A 21,630-nucleotide genomic window follows, 5' to 3' on the forward strand; every position below is an offset into this window, starting at 1 on the left:
TTCTGCCGAAACTTGCAGCCTGAATGCATTGGGACAGGTGGAACAGTTACACGCCAGTTTTAACGTACTTGGTACACATTGCTCAATAGAAAAAAACATCCCTTGAGGCAGCATCTCCGTTATGGAAACCACTAATCAAACCCCAAACTATCAGTGGAAATAGCCCTTTTACACAATATTTAGACTGTAAGGTGTTGAAGTGAGATAGAGAAGTTCCTTACTCCAGCCCATAACATGTTAAAAGGAAATAACAAGACGGCAGCAGACAACTACCATGCTTGCTTAGGAAACACAGAAAATGGTTCGAATTTCAAATGCATTTAGGTGGTAACTAAACACAGAGAGAGGAAGGGAGTTGTTAATTAGCCACGCGAGTTCGAGTGATTCGTCGCAAGGGAGGGCACTGATAGCAGCGTTTGTCAGCTTAGCGACAGCGCCTGGGTGGTCGGCGGCTCGTGGCTTTGACCGCAGGCCTGCGTGGTCTCAACTCTGCCGTCCGTTGACATAATATTCTTTCTGAATTAATAGCAAGGGTGCATTCTCGCGTCTGACTTCAAGGTAAAGGAAGGCAGAGAATGCTGTTATTTAGCGTGACGCAGGCTGCTGTGCCAAAATACACATTGGCAAAGGACGAATGAGCAGCTGCAAATGAACGAGAAATGCATGATGTACTACTCGACAGTGAATGAGTCGGAGCGCGGTGTATTCTAGGAAGGGAGTTTCTGTGGCTAAGAAAATTGTCCGCATTGCCTAACCTGCAGGGAGGCAGCAGTGATCTACCCTTGTTATGTCTTAATGGCGGGGCAAAGAATTTTTGAGCTCCAGGGTTGTCCCTCTCCGTTTGGCCCAAACATGAGGCCCTGTTGATAAACGTCTCCCTTTGCGACCGCAGGAGTCACGAGCAAAATTTGTAGAGAGAACAAGGCAGGACGTAGTCACGGATACAAACAATGGTCCAAGAAGTGTACAATTTGTTTCTTTTATCCGATCTACAACCACAAAAACTGTCATCAGATTATGGATTTCAGTGTGTGTTGATCATCTCCAGACCTTTTCAAAATATATTCTAAAAGAAAACAGCCAGAGTGGCATCGTTGAGAGATATAAACAAAATTAGCTGGGCATCGTCAAACAGAAACAGATTTTCATAATGCCCGACGACACTACATCGATATTTTTAATAAAACCGATTTATAATAATCACATAATTATTATGACAACACTATCTGATATTCATATCCTTCCGCAATAAACTGGTATGTCCTCAACTTAGTGCATTATTAATTTACTTCGAGAAATTTGGATAAAGCGATGCACTTGCTTGATATGTGACGCACTCATGATTGCTCTCGCTAGATCCGTAGTTCCGTGAGTTGTTAGAATCTGTGACTAGAATTTGGATGAAGTAATTTACAACATACTTCTTCTCTGAATGGACTTGATGTAACAGTTGACTTAGCCTCGTCAACGTGAGCGAGAATCACCCTAGAAAGTCTATTATCTACAATACGAAGAAGATTATTTACAAGACAGTCTTGTTTTAATATTGTTAAATTGCATGGAATATTTATTTAGATGAACAAACACGAAACATCTAGCGAATCAGCAAAAACATATTAAACTGACAAGAATACCGGTCGGGCCTGTGAAGCAAGTACTGCGAAACGCCAAGTGTCACACAGTCAGTGAAACACGTCTGATATTTCAAGAGAACCTACTTAGAAAATCACAAGAACCAGTCTTCAGAACCTTATCTATGTATATTTTTCGGCACTGTGTACGCTGCTCCCGCGTAAATGAAATTAGGTCCAACAGCTCGAATACCCCAGGTTACAATCATTTATTGCACGCTCCATCTATAAAAGGAAATAGAAGCAATTTTAAACCTGAAAAGATCTTCCCTGAAATAATATTAAGGGGCTCCAGACAGGTTAGAAAGTCGCTATCTTAAACAGTGTAAAATTTATGCTTATAAACGGTGACTTTTCTCCTAAACTATTGGGAATAAAAAAACTGAAAAAAATGACTTATAGGTTACACGTTTCTAATTACTTTAACAGAGGAATTTCTAAAAGAATTGATTAGCTCAAAGATAATGACTATTTTTTGTAAAAATTTGACATAAAAATAACTCACTACACTTTTTAGTGTATGTATGGCGCTACCTCAGTGCCAAAATATGTGCCATATTCCAGTGAGTATACCCTGTTATTTTGAACGTTTTTTAGCAAGCAGGGGCATTAAAACTGCCAATGTATCGCTACTACATATGATGTGTTGTCTGCTGCCCCTCCCATCTCATCTTGCAATTTCCTTTTTCCTGCTCATTTGCGCTATCTTGCCCTTGTTTCAACGCCTCTAACAATTCTCCATCTTTCACGGTCTAAGTTTTTCTTGATCTAAATTTAACATTTGTTTCACTCGAAGACAACCAACAGTTTGTAGCAGTCTTTTCAGGACTTCACAGCTTGCAACATTTCCTTCACTGAACGTCGCCACTACATCAAAGACACCAAAATGCAGTGCACTAATTCACACAAACTCTGTCTTGGGAATTATGGCCCAGATTATGCTGTTGATGAACTTGTTAGTATTGTGAGTGTTCTCCTGAAGAGAGTTCTTCAATAGTCTTAACATCTGACAAATTTCTGAAAGTTTTTTTCTTGCCCTCCATTACGGCTAAAGGTATACCAGGTTTGTAAATAAATTTCTCGCCGTTTTCTGTGATCTGTCGTATATGCCATAAATGGATTTATCGTCTGTTGAAGATGGGTGAAATAAAACAGCCCACAGAGTTTTTCTCATTTCTTCTTCACTGCTAACATTTTGCCTGACGACCATGCCATAATAATCTTGAATATCTATGTATGACAGATCCTGAGTCTATTCTTATCATCTAATCCTCTGCCCTCTTCCAATTTCTTTCCCTCGTACTCTGTTGTCAGTCGTTGCAGACTCGTACCCATTCACTTTTGTGCATCACAATGCAGTGACAATTACATTTTCTCCATATAGCTCCTATTCCTCAATCAGTTTGAAAGCTTTCGAAATCTCTTCTCTAAGTAATTGCCTTCGGAGGCAGGTGAATCTGAGGAGTCGCAGGTTCGAATCCTACCTCGGGCACGGATGTGTGTGATGTCCTTAGGTTAGTTAGGTTTAAGTAGTTCTAAGTTCTAGGGGACTGATGACCTGAGAAGTTAAGTCCCATAGTGCTCAGAGCCATTTGACCCATTTTTTTGAGTCTGAGGACTGTCAGATATACTTGGTCACACCCGCACAGTGTTTTGTTTCAATGACTGAATAAACCAGTAACAAGACAATAATATACTTGTAGCGTATATCACTGCAAAGAGGGAAATTCCGTAGATTAAGATCAAAGAAAAAAACAAAAATAGAAAATTTCAAGATATCAATCTGTCGAGAGTCGTTTAAAACTTTTTATTTACTTGCCACTATAATTCTACAGAAACCAGCAAAGTAAGTACGAAAGCATTTTCATTAATTTCCCGTCTCATCACAGAAGTTATTACCACAGCATTACCTTACGAATTTCCCGCCCGGCTAGCCGCGCGGTCTAATGCGCTGCTTTCCGAGCGGGTAGGCGTGCCGGTCCCAGATACAAATCCACCCGGCGGATTAGTATCAAGGTCCGATGTGCCGGCCAGCCTGTGGATGGTCTCTAAAGCGGTTTTTCATCTACCTCGTCGAATGTGGGCTGTTTCCCCTCACTCCGTCTCAGTTACATTGTGTCGGCGATTGCTGCGCAAACACCGTTTCCACGTACGCGTACACCATTATCACTCTACCACGCAAACATTTGGGGTTACACTCGTCTGGTATGAGACGTTCCCGGGAGGGTCCACTGAGGGTCAAACCGCACAATAACCCTGTGTTCGCTGTGAGGCGGCGGTGGGCTGGGTGGATTGTTATGGCCTGTTATGGGATTGCGAACTGCTGAGGGCTACGGTGGGACAAAGCCTCTCCGTCTTTTCGAGGTCCCCGGTTTAATACATGCATACACATATACATCTTACGAATTTATACCTTTACAATACAAAACCTAAGTCTAAGGCGTAACTGTTTAGTTTTGATGTCCCATTAGTAATGTTATAACTGCGTGCGTACACCGTCAGAAGCACAATAAAAATATGTTATTTAATTGTCTTTATATGTGCCACCAACTCGACTACAGCTGCTTCTTCAAGAAGTGATTCACCACATACAGAGTTTAATAGTTCTCGCTGGCGATTAGGTTTTTTATGTACTATTTCTTGTATTCCATACAGATGACTCTGTGTGGCAATTGAACAGTACCATTGTCATCTACACAAAAATCTCGTTTCCAGGCTGAATTGGGTAATATAGAATTACGTAACTGACAATTCTTATTTTCCCGAAAGCTTCTCCATTCGGTTACTTTTTACTACGGGAGAACTATACTACCTTTTTACGTCTTCCTTTAGCAATCGTGAGAAAGTTATAATTAGCAGATAAGCTTAGGTTGTTGATTTTGGTAGTCCGGGACGTATAGTCTTTGATAACATCTTTGTCGCAGAAATTTGGCTTATTAGACGCCAATTATCATTCACCTTGTCTTTGTAAATTACGAACTTTAACAATTTTCCGCATGATTCGGTGTTGCAACAGCATAACTCTTTGTTATATTTGAAATATATCTTTCAGTGTTTCGCATAACGCGTAAACATCCAGTACACGAGAACTGCTTAGTACTCCTTCCCAAATAATTTATTCCGTCGATCCGTAGATCAATAAATTTCTTATATTCTAATTCAGTGTACAATTTGCATCCCTTACACAGCGATGAACGTAGACGATCCTACAGAAACAGAAAAAATGCACTTATCTGTTTTATCGAATGACGTCTTCAGTGATTACCGACATTTTCGTCGACTCCATAGTCTTTCTTTTAATGTTTGCTGCTGACAGCTGGATGTGGTTCAAATGGCTCTGAGCACTATGGGTTTTAACTCGGGAGGTCATCAGTCCCCTAGAACTTAGAACTACTTAAACCTAACTAATCTAAAGACATCACACACATCCATGCCCCAGGCAGGATTCGAACCTGCGACCGTAGCGGTCGCTCGGTTCCAGACTGTAGCGCCATTACAGTGACGATCGCTCTTATTTCGAGAACACGAAATTCACCATCAAACAGGAAAATGCACACATAGCAATAAACTCCTATCATGAACCCAAACATTTAAGACAATTTACGTATTATTTCAAATTAACTGAATTTTCTGTTTTATGTTTTCGTATCCCTGATAGCTACTTGTTATAGTTCTCTTTGGCGTCTACGATATGTCAGTGACTTGGATCCCAGGTTCTCGCAATTTTAAAGTCGAGTCATTGATTTCTCAAGCACATATGCTGCTATTTAAAAGACAGTACATCAGTTTGAAAGGCTCGGAAATCTGCGAGAAAGTAACGCATCGATTAAAACGAATCTCAACATTACATTTGGAAATCCGAGTTTTGTCATTCAAAATATCTTCTCATAAAATAATGCACGACCGCTTTTACTTTGGTACAGGAAGCGATCATAATGATCTTCGAAATGTTGTATCTTGTTGATGTAGCATTTACTCCACGCCTAGTGTCAGTTTTTGCAGTCGGTTGTGATTGCCATCAGTCATTCTAATGTTCAGGCTTTGCAGTAGCGACGTCCTAAGTCTGCCTCGTGAAGAACTATTCAACTAAAATCGTTTCTCTCTACAGCATTCACTGAGTGAATACTGAAGCCACTGTCAAATGTGCCCATATACACTGGTGTCCAAAATTAAAAGAACAAACGAAAATTTTTCAAGTTTGCGTTTATTTTGTCACGAAACAGTGTAAACAGGTGATAGTAATGTAGAAACAATGTAAAGAATACAGAACGTAAAAAACTGCTATACACCCGACAACTGATTAATGTACTCAGTATGGGGTGTGACCACCTCTGGCAGCAATACAGGCCCAGCAACGACCGGGCATGCTGTGAATGATGTCATCAAAATCATGTTGAGGAAATAACGCCCATTATTCCTACAGGAGGGCTCGCAAGTCTTGGAGAGAGGATGGTGGATGCTGACGTGGTGCAATCTGTCTCCCTAGTGCATTCCAGACATACTTGTTGGGTTCAAACCGGGAGAGCGAGCACGCCACGCCAGGTGTGCAACGTTTTCCGTTTCCAAGAAAACATCAATTACCCGTTCTCTGTGAGGTCGAGCATTACCGTCCATCAATATGACGTATGGGCACGTACCACCTCTCAACAACCGCAAATGGGGTACCAAGATCCCTGACAGCAATTAAACCTTATCGATTCCTCTGTACAGGTTCACGAAGTGGCGTTCATGTGGTCCACGCAATTCCTGCCCACAGCATTACGGATCCTCCTCGATATGTCTTTCCACAATGCTTCTGTCCCGAAATCGTGTTTCACCTTCCCTCCAGATGCGAATGCTTCGAGAATCGCTCTCCAGACCCAGTCGCGACTCATCTGTGGAAAGAACATTGCCCCACTGTTCGTCCGTGCAGGTGGTATGTTGACGACTCCTCTCTATACGTTCCCTCCTGTACACATACAGCAGGTGCCCGACAGTAAGGGCCATTCTACTGAAGTCTTCCGTACACCATTTACCTCGATACAACACGTCCAGTAGATGCTGCGAGGTCAGATAACAGTTACCGTGCAGTACTACGGCGGTACCGTCGTATCCTTACAGCCCAATAGCAGTCCTCTCTTTCTGATATCACACGTGGTCAGCCCTGCCCTGGTATTTGGGATAATTTTTTCGTCTCCATAAACTGTCGCCACATCCGGAAAACAACAGAGCGATTCACATTAAGCAACTGGGCCACATCTGTTCACGACTGTCCTGCTTCCATTCTTCTTATGGCCCTCCACCGCATAGAGTCTGGTAGATGTCTTCGGTGGGCCATATCACCCCGTCTGTGACTGTATACACAGCGACTGTGCATGTGGGACCCACTAACCCCTTTGATAGGCGCCATTGACCGGAATGCCACCTTCCCTGCAGAGCATGATTGTACGCACATTTGTTGACGCTTTGTATGATTTTACCGTGAATTGGACGTAAGGTGGAGAAATAGTATTTGTTGCTTTAATTTTGGACAGAAGTGTAATTAACTACAAATCAGGTGGGGAAACAGTGGGCTGTAGTATGTGAGTACTAAAATGTCTATCTCCATAACGTTCGAGCAGTGACACTGCAGATCGTTCTGGTAACCCTCCACTGAGCCACCAGTATTCTTCGGAAAAGGTCATATGTCATCAGGATAATGTACCTGAACGAAGAAACAGAGTGAAAATAAGTATACCTCGCGTTTCTTTGCGTGTGGTGATGTAGTATGGTATCACACAAAATACTAATATCATTTTTCTCGATCAGTATCTGAATTATAATATCGCTATTTTAAGTTAAGCCTGTAATAATACACACACACAGAGCCGCATAGGAGTAGTCGGAAGAAATGAGGAATGTATGTATTCACGGAAAATAATTTTGAAAGTCCCATTTGTTAAAAATGTGAAGTACTAATATACACAATATTGTTCAAAAAGTTTTGCAAAGTCGTCTTTAATTTTTTTTATTTTTTGCAGGAGGAGAATGAAATTTTTTTAACATACTTGGAACATTTAGCTATAAGTTGGTATATAAAAGTATTTTCTTTTATTTACAGGTGAGCCACAATGGACCGTGAAGTAGATGTCAGGTTGCGACAACGGACGGTAATGGAGTTCCTCTTCAAGACAGGTGATGACTCTGTCACATCAATTCGCAGGAAGTTGCTCCCTGTTTATGAGGAGGACACAGTCGCTCGCAGCAGTATCCAGAGGTGGTTACAGAGGTTTAAAAAAGGTGATTTCTCTCTACTGCTCATTCCAAGATGAGGTAGACAATCGACAGCAGTGAGTGATGTGAATAAAGAGACCATTGATCAAATAATCCAAAATGTCAGATGTGTGAAGACATGACAGCTTGCTGAAATGACTCTTTCGTCATTGGGTAGTGTGGTATCACTGGTACAGTCACTAGGGTACAGAAAAGTCTGTGCACGTTGGGTGCGTAGATTACCGACAAGAGGAATGAAACGATGAGCAAAAATGTGTGGGAAGGTCTCATGAAGACCTTCACTGAAGAGGGGAAACAGTGTTTTGATGGCATCATTACTCAGGATGAAACATGGTTGTTTTTGTCCGAACCTGACAGCAAAACCCAAGCCATGGAGTGGCGTCATCCGGGTTCCCCTGAGAGGTAGCACGCCTTTACGATGCACACAGTGACTTGCCCTCTCTTATATTTATATCTTACTCTGAGTAATTCGATTTGGGGAAGTATGGCCGAGTATTGCCATTACAAGGCTAGTGTTGAGAACTCAGAAGATATGAATAATTTCCTCTCTAATTGCATGTGGTGAAAATTTGCTATTGCTTCACACCTGGACTTCCCACGCAGCGTCTCTCGTCACCCGGGTGGTCCGGTGACAAGCGGGTTTCTGCTGATCTTGAAAGGGTTATGCCGACGGGTGTGGGGGAGGCGATTGGATGCTGTCCAGACGCTGACATTGTCATAAGAGCGGGGGCGACACGCCCACAGGGGCCTGAAGGAACGGGTGGGGCTAGAGATTTCGTTACTTCGCAGAAACTTAGTGAAAACGCTTTCTGATGGGCTACCAGCGAGGCGTGGGAATGACTTGTGTTCCCAGGCAGTCTTGGCGGGTAAATTCCAGCGTTTTCTGCAAAATCATAACTGTGATTGGCTTGCTCAGGGGATAGCTCCGTGACGTAGCAAAATCGGCGCAGAAATTGGCGCCAGGTATCTCCATTGGTGGAATAGTAGTGCTTCGGCAATAGAGTGTAATTTTCCGCCGGTTTTCGAGTTGCTGGTTGGAACGTTTAACCACGGCCACTGTCGTGGGGGCGGGAATGTTCTGTGTTCGGCTTGTACGAGTGCTCTTGAGGGAGTCAGCTCTCGCCTTTCGGTCAGAGTAGGTTACAAGACTGAGCTCACGCTTCTCTGGACAGCCTGCCTTCCGTTGGCTGTATAATATACTTTCATTTAATTGTAACTGTTTGACGAAGTTGTTGAAGTTTCGACTTCAACGTTACTTTCCGAGTACCGTTGGCAAGTGAGCGTTCTGCGTTCAAGCGGCCTATGTTGTCCGTCTTGAGCAGTTTTGGCTTAAGTTGGCTGTATTGGAGTTACTGTGTCACTTCGCTTGTAAAAATCAATCGATGTGTCGTCAGTGATTGCGTAGAGAGCCTTCTTCATCTCCCTCAGAGGCGCATTTGTGTTGCTAGGAAATCTTTAGTCTGGAACAACCAGACCAGGATAATTTGTTTCGGGCTATACTCGCGACATTATCATCACCACGACGGACGTCGAAGCAACCAGCCATCAACCAGCCATCGCCTCCGGTATGCCAGACAGATCGTGTCCTTGCAGTTAAGAAGACAGCTTGGTAATGTATGTCCGCAGCACCGGCAGATTAGGGAATTTTGCTAAGTGACAATCAGAGCTCAGCAGAGCGCGCCTGTTTCCGTCTTTTCTAACGTGGTTCTGTCTTGGGTGTTCATTGTCTGAGTTCTCACTACTGCAGCAGCAATTAATGTTAGGTTGGCTGGGTGTTTCTCTTAAGATTTGTGTTGCAAGGAATTGGCTTCACATACCACTTGGTCATAAATGTCACAGTCTAGTTTATGGTCAACTTCACCTTCACAGCATTTATTTGAGTAACCAATTTGACGTATTGTAAATGTTTCATGTGTTTTGTTTATTATTTTGAGTTTAGTCATAATAAATCAAGTTGTTATTTTGGACAGAACTTTCTCACTATGTTATTTAAACTTTCCTTTATCAAATTAATTTCTATCAAATTAAATTATTGCAGGTGCCAAACACTTTTCTACTCCACTTGCAGGGTCGATTACAGTCAGTTCGCGTTTCTTCTTAATCCATGTGCAACAGCAAAAGTCGGAGTTAGAAAAGGGGGGGGGCGGCTTAGAGCATCATTTCTATATGAAGATTCTAGAAGAATTTAGTGTTAAATAGACTGCTAGCCGCGGCACCTTGCACCCCTCGGAAGAAGAAACCAAGACATTCATGAAGAGCAGGCTGATAGGTGATGGCATCCTTTTTCTGGTATCAGTGTGGTGCCATCTTCATTGACTTTTTTTAATCTGGCTCCGCAGTTAACATGGAACTTTACTGTTTGTCACTGGACAAGCTGCGACGTGCCATCAAGACCCAGTGACCAGAGCTTCAGGGTCAGCTCATCAGACTACACCATGACAATGTCAAACCACATACAGCCCTTATGACGCAGGAGAAAGTCAGGAAAATGGCTTGGAAAAATGTTCCTCATCGTCCCTACAGTCTGGACTTGGCTTGGTCTGATTTTTTCCTCTTTGGTCATCTGAAGGCCAACCTGCGCAGTAAAACATTTGATAGTGAGAAAGACCTTACTTCCTGTGTCAAGCGATGGTATAAAAGTCAGTCCCCGGAATTTTACCAAAGTGCATTTACATCACGTTGGGCCACATGCGTCACAGCTGATGGAGGCTACATTGAGTAAGCTCAATGTATAGCTAAATGATTCAGGTATGTTCACAAAAAATTTCATTCTCCTCCTGCAAAAAATAAAATAAAATAGAGACGATTGTGCAAAACTTTTTGAACAATATAGACAATTGTGCAAAACTTTTTGAACGCCCTTTGTGTGTTAATAACTTATGAGGGCAAATTTTGTGTCAGTAGGCTATTATCCTGGACGTAGGTCTGTAAATATAAATTGTAATAAAAGAGTATCTATGACTTGGTAAGGTAAGTTTTGTATAATTCAACTAAAATTTTTAAGATCATAAAATTTTCACTAGCGAATATATTTTTAAAAACTGAATAAACTGCACCCGTTTTATGTACTCAAAATTATTTAAACGTGTAAAACTTTTGTGTAAAGTGCGTTTATACCCACTGCCAATCTGGCTCCTCAAGAGGGAACTGAAATAGCAATAATAAATGAGATAGGTATCTCTTGTGGGTGTCTCGGTATTTCACTTGTAAATATATTCTGCCCTCTCCTACACTGTGTGGCATCAGAGAGCGAGTTCGAACAAATTAGCTAACTTTATTGAGCTTGAAAGCCTATGCGCTTGGAGTTAAATTACATCATTGGATTATACTGTGTAGTCCATACAAATAAACCACTCGTCTAAATTAAAATACATATTTAATGAAGCAGCACGGGATGAGAGACGGAAGAAACCTGAAGTGTTGTGTTATCAACACGTGACCATTTTGGAAGCCGGAAGGCGGTCATGTGACGTAACAAAAGGACAGAGAATTACACAAGAAAATGGTGTCCTTCATTTGAGCATTGCTTTTTTCACATTCTCGAGCTATACCAAAAATGATGATGAGGGCACAGAAGTCTACGTGTTGTGTTAGAATTGTTGTATAGCACGTTGTGAGGTTGTTGTTTTTCCGTTCCATCGTCAAATACTTTAAGCGAAACGTGTACCGGAATGCGAGCACAAGTATCAACAATCCGCTCCCCGAGGTAAGCAGTGTTTCTGACCATCACCACAGCTGCCTTCATACGTCTCCAGACACAGAAATTTCACGGACTTAAATCCGGGGGAGTATGGCGTCCACTTCGCCAGACCTCTATGACCTATCTACCCCTTGGGAAACGGGACATTCATGTATGTCGGGACAGTTAGCACGTAATGAGATGACGCACCACCATGCTGAAAGAAAGTAGTAAATATCCCGTCTGCAACAGCCGCACATCTGCGTCTGACATGGGATAACGGGTTGCTATCAGTGTACTCTAGATGAAGAAAGGCCCAACGGTACGATATCCCCAAATTCCACAGAAAACCGTCATTTTAGGTGAGTCAGCTTTCTCCGTTGGATCCATCCAGTGTGGGTTGACTTCGAACAGTGTCTGAGATTCTGTTTATTTGACTCTTATGAACCTAATTTCTATGTGACATAGAAATTAGCTTCATCCGTAAACGATACTTCCGTATCCGACGATGAGGTTCGTCCTCGGTGAGATGTCGTAACATTTACTTTTCTCAAATGTGCTTCTTATGTGAGGCCAAAATTCTCGTTACTGATGCACGGCTGTGGTATGCGGCGACTCCTGCGTTCTGCACTGTTACTGACGTCAGAGCAGCAGATGATGCTGGTTGATCCTTTGCAGCTTTCGACTGTCCAGTTTTCGATTTGTCTGCGACAGAGTTATTTTCACGGAGTTTCGTGAGAAGTTTCACCAACGCGTAGTGGGCAACAGGTGGTATGTTTGAGTGACGTTGGTTGGAATTCTCTGCGTTAATACCAGGTGCCCCTTTCGCCTTATGTCAAGACGATTTCAATACTTCGGGGTCTGTTAACTCATTGAGCGTCACCATACGTTTAAGGAAGAAACATGCCACTGAAAGGGTACAGTACCGCCCGACATTGAAAATAGGTACAACATACTTCATTATTTTTGTCAGAACAACACAATTTTTTTTTGTAAAATAACTCAATTTCAATTAATACAGCGAAGCCGGATACCAGTGTGGGAAAGAATGACAATTTATTGATTTAATTGATCACATGTGCACTCCCACAAAATAAATCCCTACATCCAGTGTGGTGAGATCTGTGAAATGAATGAATGTATGGTCGTCTGCTAACCACAGATAGTGAAGGTGAATAGATGATCATCTTTGAGATGATCCTTTGGCCACCTTTGGTGGGACCAAAGAGATGATATTTACCTGACGTTTGAGCGCTTGAAATGTGGCTGACCAATACGGTAGCAAGGTGCTCCCCCACTTCAGCAGAGGTGCAAGAGGACCTGAAGAACGGCCATGTTTCGGCACTCTGCCGCTGGATCTTGTGCTGTTAAGACCTGTCTTAGTTGTGCTCCGTAAAGACAAAAGAGTGGAGACATGGTATGCATGTGGAATATTTAAGAGTAGTTTGAAATAATAATTTCTCTATTTCAGGAACTTTTGTGGGGAGAATTAAATGTCAGGCAGGTAATATTAATGGGATTGTAGTAATCTTCAGAAGTGACCAGCAGTCACAATGAAACCACGTGTAGCAATAAGTTGAAATACTTCTGTGTGCTTAAGTTAAGCTGAATTACTAGCGTGTGTACAATAAGTTGAAATATTTAAGAAATAGCGTGTGTACCATAAGTTGAAATATTTAAGAAATGGCGTGTGCAGGACTTGAAATTAGAGATGAGTACTTCCACGTGGTGAGTACTGTGTGAGTCTCAATCTGTGTATGAGACAAAGGATAAAGAGAAGTACTCGTCCATGGTAATGACATGGTGAGGACTCGCGTGTGTGATGAATAAGTTCTTAATATTACTTTGCGAGATATGTTTCCGTGTGACGCTTGATTCAAACTATGACACTCTGAGAGAGAAACAAGGTGAGTCAGCCGTCTATCCAGCAACGCCACTTGGCTTGCATTGCACAGAAAGACGTGCATATATCTCCAGAGTTCATAGTAGGAAAGCAGAATTACGAAGTGGGGCAGTGTCGTGTGAAACTGGGATAAATATTAATTGAAGTGGGAAAGCTGAAAGTGATAGTGTTGTGACTATTTATTGTATTGTATTCCATGTTGTAGTGTGATGTATGTCATGTAATTTGGGTATGTGTGGTTTGCATGGGAGAGTAGCAAGGTAGTTTCAAAAGATTACTGGGTTATGCTTGTTCCTTCTGTACCGCTCGATCTGGAGGACAGTTTCGTGATGATGATTGTGAGAGTCGAAGTGTGAAATATAATAAAAGATCCACCATCCTATCCAGAAAGTGCACTGTAGCGTTAAATAATTACGAGAGCATAAGATAATGATTAACCAATGTAAAGCCATGCCCACTGGGCGGAATTTCTCATGTGTTATTGTTGTAGGTTATAGAATTTGTGTGTTTAGGTTATAGAATTTATCGGAATAAATAAGATAGTGAAAAGAAAAAGATTGGTGGCCTTTTCCTTCGAATTGTATGTTGTCATGCTATCCAGAATTTATAATGTGTGCGCCACTCATATTCAGTGCGATGGCCACGTGTTGATAAAAGCCGTTAAATAAAAAAAAGAAAGAAAACGTGGTATTGCCAGTGCGTAGTGAACAGTCAGAGTTCTGCAAATTACTGATAGTCAGATGTGCGTTTCCATTGCGTATTATTCATATAGGAGGATAGTTTGTAACTTAATTGTGAGTACGAGAGTTCATGTTACTCGATAAATAAGAATGAATCCACTCGCTTGGCAGACCACTGATCTTGCAGGCCTGACTGCTTGATGCCACAGTATGAGCAAGGCATGTGGGTGCCTCTCATAATTTCGACCCTGCCAGGATATTTAGCGGTTAGGGTTTGCTGTTAAGATTATTTTATTTGATGGAATATATTTTGCTAGCGCTAAGAAGTAAAATTTTTTTTGTTTGCAATTTCTTTCTGGATTGGTGAGCATCTGTTATTTTTTTATGTAATTATTTGCTGTATTGTCCAAGGCTGGAAGATCGTTGCGTAATTTTTTTTGCTCAATGTCCGTAGTAACTAGGTCGCAGTCGAAAAGTGTAGGCACCAAGGAGAATAGTGATTCTGGCGTGAACGTAGCAGTGCAGCAGGTAGTAGGTGTCGACCTTGGGCTAATGAGCGAGAACCGCAAACACTCGGAAGGGGCTGAACTGGTCAGCGTACCGCGTCGAGATGATCCTTTAAGCGGCGGGCTTTGTCCGCAACCGCGGGCTTTTTCCGACGATGCGGGCGAGCCGGGACTAGGTCAGGTATGCAGTGAAAGTGTAGCTACCCTTAGCGAAGCTACGGTTTCTCAGGCGAACGAGGTGAGCGCACCGAAAGTAGCAAATGACAATGTGCTACTGCAGTTTTTACAGAGGATGGATAGAGATAATAACGAAAGATTGGAAGTGATGAATAAAGATAAGGAGAGAGATAGAGATAATAAGGAAAGATTGGAGGCAAATAAGGAAAGATTGGAAGCGATGGATAGAGATAATAAGGAGAGAGGTAGGGAAGAAAATAAGGAAAGATTGGAGGCAATGGATAAGGGAAATAAAGAGGCAATGAGGAAGCTACACACAGTTATCGATGAGCGTCTGTCCGCAGTTAATAATTGGTTAGATGAGGGGGAGAAGAATCTGGATGTGTTGAAGCAAGTATGTGATGCCGTGAAAGAAAAAGCCAATAATTTGGAGGTACGAATAAGTGAAATAGAGAGTGATATTACAGAACATAGGGACGTGTTGCCGGATGAGAGAATCAAAGAGATAGTGGAGGACTTACTTGCAGATAAACACGGGCCATTAGAAAGTGTGGAAGCTCAAGTCACCTGGCAGGAAGTGGCGCTAAATAAACACAGGGATGAAGTTGCGGAGGTAGTGGTCAGAATGAATTCGATTAGCGCATATGTAGAAAAGATCAGTATAAGAAGCGAAACAGGCTCTGACAGTACGCAGCGAGAGGTTTATGCCGACCAGGAGGAGATACAATCACTATTACAGTTTAAAGAGGCACAATTAGAAACAAATAGGAAACATAGGGAAGAACTAGCACAGTTGCAATTAGCGTGCAGAAGCGAAGATGAAACACCACTAGGTAGATTGCAGAGGGAGTGTGAGATAAATTCAAAAAACGAAAATAGGCAGAAAGAGGAAGACGAACTCAGAGAGTTAGAACGGTTGTGTCGGATAAAACACGTGGCAAACCCAACTGGGTATAGCCCAAGGTCGGAAAACATAAATGCGGAAGAAGAATGTAGGAGGCACTTCGTGTCGGTACAAACGTACACTTGTTTTCCGGATCCTGATAATTACCAACATCCATGCCTGTGGCTGTCTCAGTTTCAAGATTCATTACCTTCATCGTGGGGACCGCTCCTCAAAATGAAGTTTGTGTGTAACCATTTGAGGGACGAGGCTAGAGCGAAAATGCAGGAAGTTATTAAAGACTGTAGTAGCTACAAGATATTTTGTGACAAGTTTTTAAATGAATTCTGGTCGAAAAGTAAGCAGGACCAGGTTAAGCAAAGCATATTGATGATGCCAAATTGTAACGAAGGTGGTATAAGAGATCCAGTGTCGTGCTATCAGGAAATGCTGAGACGAAATAGGTATTTGGATGTGCCATACGAAACTGGGGAGCTCATTAGAATCTGTGTAACGAAGCTGCCAGTGAGTTTGCGCAGAGATATAGTGATAGCAGGCAGAGGCTTAGACGATTCCGCATCATTTCAGCACTTGTTACAGGAACTGGGTAATGGGAGCAACATTGTGAACGGTGACATGACTCATAGGTCAGACAGAGTCGAGGATAGGAACGGCAGAAACTATCAAAATGACAGGAGAGCATGGAGTCAGAGGAATGACGGAAATGGAAGATGGCGAGGAAATAGGGGGCAGAATTCATGGGAATATCGACCGGCAAACCGGGAAAATAGAAGATGGGACAGAGATGGAAGAAGAAGGGAAAATGAAAATGATGGGCGAAGAGAGGATATGCAGTCATTGGGTTCACGACAGGACAATCACTGTCACGATGACGGAGGGACAAGAAGGTGACTACATGATAGACGGGTACAAACCAGGACTATTAATGATGTAAATATTAAGTATATCGATTACGGAAAACTAAGGGAGAATCTGTTAGAGGAGGTAGGAGATGTGGGGAGTGAAGTCCACCCAATAATTAGCGTAGAAAGAAATAATATAATCGTACCTTGTGTCATCGACACAGGCAGTGTAATGAGTGTTTTGAGGGAAGATGTGTTTAAGTGTTGTAGTCTTACAAAACCATGGCCAACGTTGCCATTGCAAAGGACAACAGTGAGAGGGGCAATTACAGGAAAGGGAATTGAGGTGAAGTTACAAGCGCAGGTAGACTTTGTGTGCCAGGCGAAGAGGTTTAGTACAGTGTTCATGATTGTGTCATCTCTAACTGTTGAAGGGATATTAGGCATTAATTTTTTGAACCAATATAAAGCAGTCGTTAACATGAGAAATGGTTCGATGGAGTTTAAACGAGATTCGGAGGAAATAACATTAAGATTCGAGGATTGCTTATATGCTAAAGATAACGCACACTTAGCATTATGTCTGGCGGTAAAGTCCGGTAGACAGGCACAGAATACGGGGTTCGAACAAGAGAAGAAGGAAATTCATAAATGTTTGGAGGAGGAGATCAGGGAGAAAATCTGGCATTTACGAGGGACCACGGTCTACGGGGAATTGCAGAAAATTTTGTGCGAGAATAGAAAGGTATTTAAACATGCCGCGGGTACAATAAGAAATTTTGTGTATAGATTCAAGGTCAAGCCTCATAAACAGTTTAGGGCCCAAGTGTACCCGATACCTGTTGTGTACAAAGAAAGAGTGGAAGCTGAGATCGAAAGCATGCTACAACAAGGGATTATCGAACCAGCATCCAGTCCGTACAACAGCCCTTTAGTTTGTGTTGAAAAAAAGGATGGGTCAATTAGATTAGTTTTGGACGCAAGAAGGATTAATAAGATAATAGAGCCAGAGGCAGATCGGCCGCTGACACTTGACGAATTGCTACAAAAGTTCGACGGGATCAGAGTTCTCAGCTCAGTTGATTTGAGAATGAGTTTCTGGCAGGTGGAGTTAGATAGGGGGTGTAGAAAATACACTGCTTTCTTGTGCTACGGTAAATCGTATCAATACCGGAAACTACCATTTGGGTTAAATGTATCATCCGCGGCATTTATCAGAGTCCTAAATACTGTCATTCCTAATGAAATAAAAGATAAGGTAACACAGAACGTGGATGATGTCCTGATAGCCGAAAGAAACTGGGAAGACCACAATAGAACGTTAAGCATATTGCTCGGTGCACTGGAGAGACATGGGGTAACCGTGAATTTGGGAAAGTCAGAATTTGGACGAAAAGAAATCGAGTTTCTAGGTCACATTGTGACACCAGAGGGAATAAGACCAAATCCAGACAAACTCGAAGCAATCAGAGATTTTCCGGTGCCAAGAACAAAACGTCAGCTACGGGGTTATTTAGGATTAATCAATTTTTACAGGAGGTTCATTAAGATTGGGGGTGCAGTGACACCCAGACTATGTCAGATGACTGGAAAGAAAACAGTATGGAATTGGGACCCTGTCGCGCAGGAAGAATATGAGGCGTTAAAGAAGGCACTGCTATCGGCACCTCTTCTTGGGCATCCAGACCTAAGGAAAGAGTTTTGTATGGCCACGGACAGTTCCCGTAGTGGACTTGGGGTAACATTGTTCCAAGAGCAAGAGCAAGGAGGAGAAGTAAAACAACAACCTATTACATTTGCGAGCCGAGTGCTTAGCAAAGCTGAGAGAAATTACACGGTAACTGAGCTTGAAGTTTTGGCAATAGTATGGGGTTTTAGTAAGTTTAGATACTTTTTGTATGGGAGACATACTAAAATCTATACTGACCGTAAATCACTACAGTTTCTGATGTCGGCCAAACTTAACCATTGACGACTCGCTAGGTGGGCACTCTATTTACAGGAGTTTCAGTTTTCGGTCATGTATATACCTGGGCCACAGAATATAGTGGCAGATGCGTTGTCAAGGAACCCAGTGGGTCATGGTCAATGCTTTGATGAGGAGATAAACGAGAACAGATATGATATATTGTATATGCAGGGCGTGCCATTCGAGAAATACATAGGGTGGTACTCACAGATATCGCGAAAGAGCAGGATAAAGACGCGTCATGGAGAATGGTGAAGGACAGAGTTAGAGCGAACTTAGATGCCAATATAGCGCGCTTTTATATAATTCAGAACGGGGTCCTTTTCTACCGTAGAAATCTGAACACACAGGGCTGGGTGTCGTGTATACCAAATGAAATAGTCAACAAGTTGATCTGGTACACGCACGTAAGTTACGGGCATTACGGGACAACGAAATGCTGTAAGAAGTTAATTGAATCAGGTTATTTGATTAGTATGGAGAGGAGGATCAAGAACGTGCTTGGTAGTTGCAAATTGTGCCAGAAGCCAAAATCGTTAACTATCTCATGCAAAGCACCGCTTTTTCCGATAGTGCCAGGTAGGTTGAGGGAATTCGGAGCAACAGATTTGTTTGGCCCGCTACCTAAGACAGTGCAAGTATATAGATACGTTTTAGTAGCAGTGGAATTGGTGTCAAAGTATGAGACTTTTACCGCATTGAAACGTGCGACGGGAAGGACTGTAGCAGCAGCAATCGTTAAAAACTTTTTGCGAGAAGTAGGAACTGTAGAAAAGTTCATAGCTGACAATGGACCACAATATAGATCCAGACAATGGCTAACAACACTGAAGAGAAGGAGGATAAAACCGGTGTTCATATCCCGATACCATGCTGCAAGTAACCCCAATGAAAGAGTGGTAAAAGAACTGGGAAAGTTGTGTAAGACCTATTGCCATAGGCAACACAGAAGTTGGAGTATTTTTCTCAAAGATTTTCAGGACATCCTCAATGAGCTACCACATGGAGCAACTGGTTTATCACCAATTACGGTACTAAAGAATGAACTACCACCAGATCGAGTCAGGGAGCTGGTAGATTTTCCGCGAGCAGGAAAGCAGAGGCACACAGAAATTGTCAAGGTTGCGATAGAGTGTATTAAGAAAGCAGCTAAGGATAGGCAGGAGAAGCAGAAAGGAAAGATCCGTAAGATCGAATTGGCGGTAGGAGACAAGGTTCTAATTAAAACTCATCGATTATCAAAGAAGCACAGATTCCTAACTAGCAAATTCTTTACGGTGTATAGTGGACCATTCAGAGTGAGGCGGATTGTCCATGAAAATGCTGTACTGATTGAGACGATGAAGGGAAAACAATCTCGTGGGCTTCGTCACATTTCTAACATCAAATTATGGAAAAGTTAAGGATAGATCGAAAGTAGGCAATTTATGGTAGATAGTCAGTGTATTTATTTGTGGTGTGTAACGTTGTGCAGGGTCAAATCGAACATAAGAATTTTCAGGCGGGATGTCAGGAAGTATGACGGAATAGACTAGTCGAATGAGTCATGAACAGGAGTCGACAGATTGGTGTATGTACGTATTTTTTGTCATATGAATAAGGATCAACCAGAGACGACGTTATGATTAATGAGTGGATAAAGATGGTAGATAGAGAGAAAAGCCACGTGATAAATAATAGGGGATAAAGGTGATATTTAAGGAGAGAAGCGATGTGAAGCAGTGTGATTAATAAAGAGAGATTCGACGTGATGAAACAGTGGTAAAGAAAGGTGAGTAGAATTAATAATGTGGAGATGTCTTAGATGTATGTTACAGAGAGGCCTGTGTATGCTGCAATCGAGATTGATGCGAATGGCAAAGCAAGACCAGGAAATGATGGAGTAATGGACGGACGGAGAGCCGAAATACGAATGAAGAGATGAGGACAACTGCGCAATGTGAAAGGACATAAAGGGAGTATGAGATCCAGATGGTGAACGTTGTGGAATACTGACGTAAGATGTAATATAGGTGTAAATCTAATTCTTACCATAACATTTCCAATATGAAAAAAATAATTTTTATTGTTGTTGTTGTTGAAGCCTGGTACCAGTATAGCTAATCAAAACGGTACCAAGAATGTGTACAGTTATTTTGCAGGCTGAATAATTTGTGTATTTTTTGTTCTTAGATGAAATGTCGCAATTCTAAGTTGATATTTAGCAGGATGAATAATCGGTAAAGTGAATGCAGAGGTAAGCCGATGGAGAGAGGTGCCAGAGTGAAAGGCCGAATTCGGAGACTGGAAAACTATCTCCAAAACAGCTTCATGTGTTATGTGGTTGAGTATAAGGGAGCAAAGGTATGGTATGTTGTCGTGAGTGTGGTGGTGTTAAGGTTAGCAGACTTCTAGACCTATTCTGTTAGTGCATTAATGGGTTGAATGAGAAGGAAAATGTGATGTCTGGTGAGTGAGAGTCGTAGAGTAGTGTGATCAATGCGCTCACTCCTGTAAAGGGGATGCTACCGATCCATAATTAAAACATTATTGTGTTATTGTTTGATTTGGTTGAACCTCGATGGCAGGTCAGGATCTGACATCATGTGGATGGTACGTACATGTCCTAGAAATGTTGATATATATAATAAAAAGGTAAAATATATAAGGAGATACTAATTTCAGTCTGTCACAAGCACAAAGGTGCATTGTATGTTGTAGATTTAGAGTCATCAGTTTCTAAAATGTTTATTGTGTTAGGATGTTAAAGTAGTTTACTATTTAATAACATGTGGTAGGTAATTGAGAGCTGTGTAGATTATTTCTTATTTTTTTGTTAGAACACTTTCAAGGGGTATTAATTTCAGTCTGTCACAAGCACAAAGGTTCACTGTATATTGTAGTTTTAGAATCAACATTTTCTAATATTTTCACTGTGATAGGATGTCAGAGTAGTCTACTATTTGATATTGTAATTATGAGCTGTATAGATTGTTCCTTATTCCTTTTTTTTTCTTTTTTACACTTTCGTGTTTTGTATGAGGGACGACAGGTACAATCAATAGCACAAGTGTGGGCCGTATATAGAAAAGGGATAAATGTTGATGT

The sequence above is a fragment of the Schistocerca piceifrons genome, chromosome 4, assembly GCF_021461385.2.
Source record: "Schistocerca piceifrons isolate TAMUIC-IGC-003096 chromosome 4, iqSchPice1.1, whole genome shotgun sequence".
Lineage (NCBI taxonomy): Eukaryota > Metazoa > Arthropoda > Insecta > Orthoptera > Acrididae > Schistocerca > Schistocerca piceifrons.